The sequence below is a fragment of the Malania oleifera genome, chromosome 2, assembly GCF_029873635.1.
Source record: "Malania oleifera isolate guangnan ecotype guangnan chromosome 2, ASM2987363v1, whole genome shotgun sequence".
Classification (NCBI taxonomy): domain Eukaryota; kingdom Viridiplantae; phylum Streptophyta; class Magnoliopsida; order Santalales; family Ximeniaceae; genus Malania; species Malania oleifera.
In genome coordinates, this window is record NC_080418.1 from 70279317 (window position 1) to 70287699 (window position 8383).

The following is an 8383-nucleotide window of genomic DNA, read 5'->3' on the forward strand; positions in this document are numbered from 1 at the left end:
AGAAAGCCCCTAAAATATCCTAACCTAATACCCGTAGGATTTCCTGATCAAGACCTTGAAAATGAAAACTCACACTACTAAACTTCAGTATTTCTACATGTACATCATTTCCTATAACTACAGTAAGGTCAAATTTGGTTTAAAAAGTCTTACCTCAACTTAGGGATGATTTCCAACTTGCTTTCACCAACGATCCGCTCCGGCAGATTTGGAGAGAACTTCCCCAGGAGCGTCATGGTGACTTCAAATTGTCGATCCGGCATAAATCTGGCCCAAAATCAATGTGAGAGAAAGAGAGAGAACCGAAGGGGAGAGAGAGAGAGAAAATGAAAGATGGCTTAACTGTGAAGTAAAATACGGATTTTTCTATATTTATAGAACTAGATTCGTTGACGAAATTTAGTTTGCTCAAAACCTCTCTCGGTATTTCTTCGTAGACAAAATTCAGTCTTTGTCGACGAATTCTCTTAAACCCTCATCGACGAATCCCCTGTATTCATCAATGAATTCAGCCTTGACGAAATTCAGTCTTCGTCGACTTCCTCCTTTTGTTACTGTTTCCATTTCCCTTCCTCTTTATTATTTAAATTCCATTTTTATTCGGGTTGTAACATTCTCCCCTCCTTATAAAATTTCGTCCTCGAAATTTACTATTCACATAGTTTATCATCCCTTAGGAAAAATGGTCTACTTACTTTATTACTTCCCCTCACTTGTGGCGGAGAAATGTCGTGGTTACAACTCAAGTTCTGGGAGATGACACATACCCAAAAGAAATTTCCCCCGAAACTAAAAGATCACATACTAACTAAAGTATTACATGTACCTGCAAAAGAAATATTACATATTTACTTACATTTCTAATTACATTTAAACTTCTTGGAATAGTTGCGGATATTTCTGTCTGATCTGTTCCTTGAGCTCCCAAGAAGCCTCTTCTATCACATGATTCCTCCATAGAACTTTTACTAGAGGAATCTTCTTATTATATAATTCCTATTCCTTTCTATCCAAAATATGCACTGGTACCTCCTCATAAACTAGTGAATCACTGAGCTCTAACTCACCTTAGATGATAATATGAGAAGGATCTGGGACGTATTTCCTCAACATAGATACGTGAAGTACGTCATGTATTCTGGATAGTGTAGGTGGCAAAGCTAGCCTATAGGCCACCGACCCCATTTTCTCTAAAATCTCAAACGGACCGATAAACCTAGGGCTAAGTTTACCCTTCTTACCAAACCTCATAACTCCTTTTAATGGATCTATCTTCAAAAATACATGAGCACCCACATCAAACTCCAAATTCCTGCGGCGCTGGTCGACATAACTCTTTTGTCGACTTTGAGCTGCATTGACTCTTTCCTTGATAAGCCGAACCTTATCGTACGCCTCCTATACCAGCTCTGGTCCCACAACTCATTGCTCACCCATCTCATCCCAACACAAAGGAGATCAACATCTCCTACCGTATAGTGCCTCAAACGGTGTCATGCCAATGTTGGACCAATAACTGTTATTATACGCGAACTCTACCTGTGGCATGAATTGAGTCCAGCTACCTCCAAAATCTAATACACACGCTCGGAGCATATCTTTTAGTATCTATATCGTCCTCTCAGTTTGTTTCGTCTGACTGAGGATGGAATGCTGTGCTAAACGATAACTGAGACCCCAGAGCCTCCTACAAGCTCTTCCAAAATCGTGACGTGAATCGTGGGTCTCGATCTGACACAATATATATAGGTACCCCATGAGAATAAACTATCTCCTGAATGTAAATCTCTGTCAATCAGCTAAAGGAATAGCTAATCTTGATAGGGAGAAAATGGGCAGACTTAGTCAACTAATCTACTATCACCCAAATCGCATTCTGACCATGCGATGTCGACGGAAGCTCTGAAACAAAGTCCATGGATATATGATCCCACTTCCACTCTGGGATAAATAGCGGCTACAACTGACCCGCTGGTCTCTGGTGCTCAGCTTTTACTTGCTGGCACGTCAAGCACTGGGCAACATACTTGGCAATTTCCCTCTTCATTCCACTCCACTAGTAAAACTCTTGCAGATCCCTGTACATTTTCGTACTGCCGGGATGAACTGTATACAAAGATTTGTGAGCCTCATCTAAAATAGTCCTCCTAATGTTAGCATCAGCAGGAACACACAATCTGGAATGGAACCGCAAAGCTCCGTCATCTAAGATGCAGAATTCATCTCCCTGACCACTCTGTACTCTGTCCATTACCTCTACCAATTCCGGATCTTCTTTCTGGGTAGCTTTAATTCTTTCCTACAGAGTAAGCTATACCACTAGGCTGGCGATACATATTGGAGTATTACTCTTTATCAATTCAATGTCGAGTCTTTCTAGATTCATCATGATCAGACGCTGGATTTCCATAGCTGTCAATGCTGATACGCCAGACTTCCTACTTAGTGCATTAGCTACCACGTTTGCTTTCCCTGAGTGGTAACTGATAGCACAATCAAAATCCTTAATCAACTCTAACCACCTCCTCTGTCTCATATTCAATTCCTTTTGGGTGAATAAATACTTTAAACTCTTGTGGTTAGAGAAAATATCGCACTCCTCATCGTATAGATAATGCTTCCAAATTTTCAATGCGTGTACCACTGTAGCCAACTCAAGATCATGGGTAGGGTAGTTCTTTTCATATTCTTTCAACTGTATAGACGCATACGCCACTACCCTGCCATGCTACATCAACACACAGCCAAGTCCCTTCAAGGACGCATCCCTATAGATAGTATAACCCTCACCCCCAGATGGGATGATCAACATCGGCATTGTGATTACTCTCTGCTTCAGCTCTTGAAAACTCTGCTCACAGCTATCGTCCCATTTAAATCTAGCATTCTTCTTCGTCAGTCGTGTCAAAGGTCCTAACAAAGCTGAGAACCCCTCAACAAAACCACGATAATAATCGGCTAACCCCAAGAAACTCCTAATCTCCTGAATGTTTCTCGGTCTATCCCAGTTCACCACCGCCTCAATCTTACTGGGATCTACAGAAATTCCGTCTCCTGGGATAACATGCCCCAAAAACACAACTTTCTTGAGCTAGAAGTCACATTTACTGAATTTTGCATACAACTTATTCTCTTTAAGTATCTGCAAAACCTTCCTCAAATGTATCTCGTGCTCCTCATAGCTCCTTAAATAGACTAGTATGTCACTAATAAAGACAACCACAAACTGATCTAAATATGGATGGAAGATCTGATTCATTAATTCCATTAATATCGCAGGAGCATTCGTCATACCAAATGGCATAACAAGAAACTCATAATGTCCATACCTAGTCCTAAAAGTTGTCTTCGATACGTATTCCGTTCTCACCTTTACCTGATGGTAGCCTGACCTGAGATCGATCTTCGAATACACCCGTGTACCCTGGAGCTGGTCAAACAAATCATCGATACAGGGTAAAGGATACTTATTCTTGATTGTTACTTTATTAATTTCTCTGTAGTCTATGCACATCCTCATAGACCCGTCCTTCTTTTTCACAAATAGCACGAGAGCTCCCTATGGCGATACACTAGGTCATATGAAACCCTTATCAAGCAAATCCTGCAACTGGTCTTTCAGTTCTGCCAATTCTGTTGGCGCCATTCGGTACGGTGCTTTAGAGATAGGCGCTGTACTTGGAAGTAGATTAATGGGAAAATCTACTTCATGATCAGGAAGGTCTTCTACGGCCGATATTTTCCTGCCACCACTAGAAATGTAAAGGCAAAAGAATTTTTCAACTTGACTCAGGGGCACCTCGCTGTTTAGAAGTACGCTGCAAAATTTCTAGAATTATCTTGTTTTGGACCTTCTGTGGTTCCAAATGAATATCAGAAAGTGAGGTGGTTTGAGAGGGGCCTAAATCAGAGAATCCACGAGCATATGGTGTGTTTGCAGATTCGGGATTTCACGGAGTTGGTGGAGAAAGTTATGGTGGCAGAGTCGAGTTTGCAGAGGGGTACGGAGGCATCAGAACAAAAGAAGAGGCCTGCGTCTCCATGATCCCAAAAAAATGTCAGACAAGGTTCGTGGAGGGGAGACAAAGATGTAGTAAGCCAAGGGTCAGAAAGGGGTGATCAGGGATGTCAGGGTGATTCGTCATGCCCCCATTGTCCTAGATGTAATCAGTGGCATTAGGGAGAATGTCGGAGTAGGAGTGTTGTACGCTATAGATGCGGCAAATAGGGTCACATACCTCGGGAATGTCGAGAATTGCCGAATAATGCATCAGCTTCGAAGCAAAATCAGAACCAAAGGAACAATCTGGTGCCTCGCTGCGGTGGTGGCTCGGTGCGCATCTATATGTTGGGTACGCCTAAAGAGGGCAACACTAAGGGCCTAGGTAATATGTTTATGTTAGTATGTGCATTAATTTTGTTTTACTTTGCATGTTTTGATGCTGCATATGTTTGAATTGTTTGAAATTCGTGAATATGTGTAGTTAGCGTTTTAATGTGTAAATGGGTGATTAACGAATTTCGAGGATGAAATTCTTTTAAGGGTGGAAGAATGTAACGACCCGGAAAAATTTTAAACTATTTGAAATAATAAGGAAGATAGAAGGGAAAGAAGAATAAGTTAGAAAAGAGGGGCAGCAATCATTCGTTGATAAACAAGCTGGTCTCATTGACGAGTGCTCATCTTGGCTCGTCGATGAGGGTACGTGTCTCATTAACGAGGAATTACCAAGAGGGGGGTTTTCACAACTGAAATTTGTCGACAAGGTCGCTATTTCGTCACCGAATTGTGTACTAGGACTTGTCGACAAGTCCACGTGTCTCGTCGACGAACCCCTGCTTATAAATAGTGGGATCTTTCATTTATGCACGAATTTCCTGCATGTTTTCTCTCTCACACCCTAAAATTCAGCCCTACTACCTTCTCTCTTCGATTCCGGGCCGGATTTAGTTCAGTTTGACAATCAGAAGTTATCACGAGACTCTTGAGAAGATTCTCTACAATATATGTGGAGTGGATTTTTGATTTGAGAAGTTTGGGAAACTTCCCAAAACTAGGGTAAGTAAGTTATTTTGGAGTTTCCTTAAAAAAAATATTGTTATTTGGAGCTTAGGAAGTATTATAAGTATGTTTTACTAAGATTTGAGGAATTTGGAATTTTCGGATTACAAGGTCTCGTTTTGTTGATTTTGGGTCGAATTTCGAGGAGCAAGTAAGGGGAAATATTTTATAATAGCTTTTCAATAATTCTAAATGACTAGTTTTGAGTATGAATTTCTATATATATACAGGTATAATTTTCTAAATCTTACTGGTATTGAAAATATTTTTTTTATATAAATAAATTATATTGGGAAAAATCGTGTGTTTGAAACCATTTTTGATAATTAAATGATTGTGAATAATGTGGAATGAAGAATTGTTGAGAGTGTGAATACCGTTTAATTGTGAATTTTGCCTAATTGAAAATACTGATGTGTTATATTATCGTAGAATTATGGATATGTTGAATGATAGACTACTGTTGATTTGAGTTGTGGTTCATGTAAATTACGATATAGCGGTGGCAGTGGTATAAGGAGGTCGTTATATCGTACCTAGTATAACCGTTATATAACGTTGACAGTGGTATGAGGAGATCGTTGTATGGACATTTATATTGGGAGGTAAACATTGGCAGTGGTATGAGGAGGTTGTTTACCTATTTACCATGAACGGAGTGTTGTTTTGTATCTTGTGTGGACATTTATACTGTGGTTTGATTAGTCCTATGTGGACCAGTCCTGTGTGGACATTTATGCTTTGATTTGATTAGTCCTCTGTGGACCAATCCTATGTGGACATTAATGATGTGATTTAATTAGTCCTGTGTGGACCAGTCATTTGTGGACATTTATGCTGTGGTTTGTTAGGGTCCTATAAGGACCAGTCCCTTGTGGACATTTATGCTGTGATTTGTTAGGGTCCTGCGTGGACAATTACATGATATGTGAATGTAAACCCTGTGTGGGTAAAATTGAATATTGTATGAATATCTTATGTGGATTGATTGTGGTATGGGTGTATTTGGGATTTTAATTAATTAAGTATTTCTGGTAAAGTAGACTACTTCACCCAAGAACTTGTTGAGAAAGGCGAGTACTCTGGTAATTATTTGTGGATACCAGAGTAGAGGGAAGCCACTTGTATGGGCGGGTGATCTTCGCTATTCTCAGTGGCTTTACCTAGATACATAACCCGAGGGCTTACTAAGAACGGTGAGTGTCCTGGTGTTAGCACTAGAGCAGGGAAAAACTACTTGTATGAGCGGGTAGATTTCTTTATTCTCGGGGAACTACCAGTAAAAATATTGATGACTGTGGGAATGTGATTAGCTGGCAAAGATGAGGACTTTGTGTGATCATGGGAACGATATTTTGAGCTACTTGTGGATTGTGAATACATTTCGGATGGATATTTTAATTGTATATTAAACACTTCAGCCACACACTATTATAAACTATTTCTTCCTTACTGAGAGGTGTCTCATCCCATCGATGTTCTAAATTTTTCAGGTTATCCAGGTAATCGAGCTTAGATAGCTCCAGGGCAGGGTAGGTTTTGTGAGTGGTACTGGATCGGTTATGTATTAGTTTTTATGTTTTATTATATTTCTTCCAGGTTTTGTAATGTAGAGAACGTGGATGTGTGAAATGAGTTTGATGATGTATAATTATAGAACTCTGGTATATTATGTTCGAGATTTCTTTATTATTTTCCTCTGCGTGAATGGTATCAGAGACGCATATTGGTCTCCTAACACTCCGGGCCCCATGTGGTGAGTCCGGGGCATTACAGAGAGTATAAACTCTAGTTATAATGTTTGGGGTTGTAATATATTTATATTTTCAGAGATGTATATGCATATTTGTGAATATTGGATGTTGGGTTATGTTTTGAAATTTATATAGATGTACAAACTCTAGTATATTTTATTGAGGAATTGTTATTATTTCTGCTTTGTAATATATTTATGTTTTCAGAGATGTAACCAACAATTAGGCCTTCCCACAACATACCCTGTTGCAAACCTCATGTCTTCCAAGTACCTTATGTAGCCTCCATCTGGGAATCTCACAACTGACGGAACCCTCTATTGCTTGCCGAAGTACCCAACTGCACTAGCATAGGAAACATTTGACATGACCCAAACATCAACATTCGTCCCCGAATACTAAGAGATAGACTAGTTACTTAGATTCACCAACGGTGTACTGGTGATTGGTTTAATACTAACCATGCTAAACCTCACAAACACCCGATGCCCAAAACCACCCTGAGATAACCACAATCTCTATGTAGTTTTTTCCATACAGCTGCCTTGAGATAATCTCAATCTCCCTATAACTTTAGCCTTGCAAATCTATAACCCAAAAACACTTTTGGCAGCACCCAACACCTTCTTGTTAACTTCCTTTCTCAACAGAGTCCCTGACTGAGTTAACTCAATCGGAACCTTTCCAGCAATCGGCATGTCACTCATATAAAACAACGTAATACTTGCCCACTCACAACCTATCTCCCTCTCCCCCTCTCTCTCTCTCTCTCTCTAGGAGCACCACTGTAATATATATAAGGATATGGATGGGTGGATAGATTGAATTGAAATTTCAATTCAATCCAAATGTCTAAAACACAAAATTGAATTAGCAGATTCAATTTACACATATACACACCCTTGCCCCTGCGTACAATCCCCTCCCCTTTAAATGCAAACAAACAAAATCCCTTTAAATTCAATCCTATCTTACTCGCATGCAATAATTTCAATTTCACCCTTCCCCAATTCCTTGTAAATTGGATCAGTTCCTAAATTCATTTTCATAAGAAATTTCAAAGAGGAAGTGAAGGAAAAAGTGAGGAAAAAGATTTAGTGGTGGACAAAGAATTTTTATACACTTAAAATTCTCGCTCTCCCACTCTTTCCAAATTCATTTTAGGAATTCATCTTTAACCATGTTAGAGGAGTAGATCAATGTAAGAGAGCTTGATTATGTAATATTTTTATAAATATACCCGAGTTAAATTAAAGCACGGGGAGTGGATTATATCCATTTTTATATATCTGATTTAAACTAAAGTATGTGGATTAGATTATATCCGTTTTTTATTAAATTTACCCAAGTTAAATTAAAGTATGTGGATTTGATCATACTCGATTTTTATTTAAATATACCTGAGTATATTTTGTTAAAGAAATATTATAATTTTTCTTGGATAATTTATAACATTATAATAATTATTAACACGCAGATCGTGTGCATGGATTTATTTTATTGCATAAATGAGTAAGTATGATATTTTTATGATGTTATATTTATTATATGTTTTATAATGAATAAT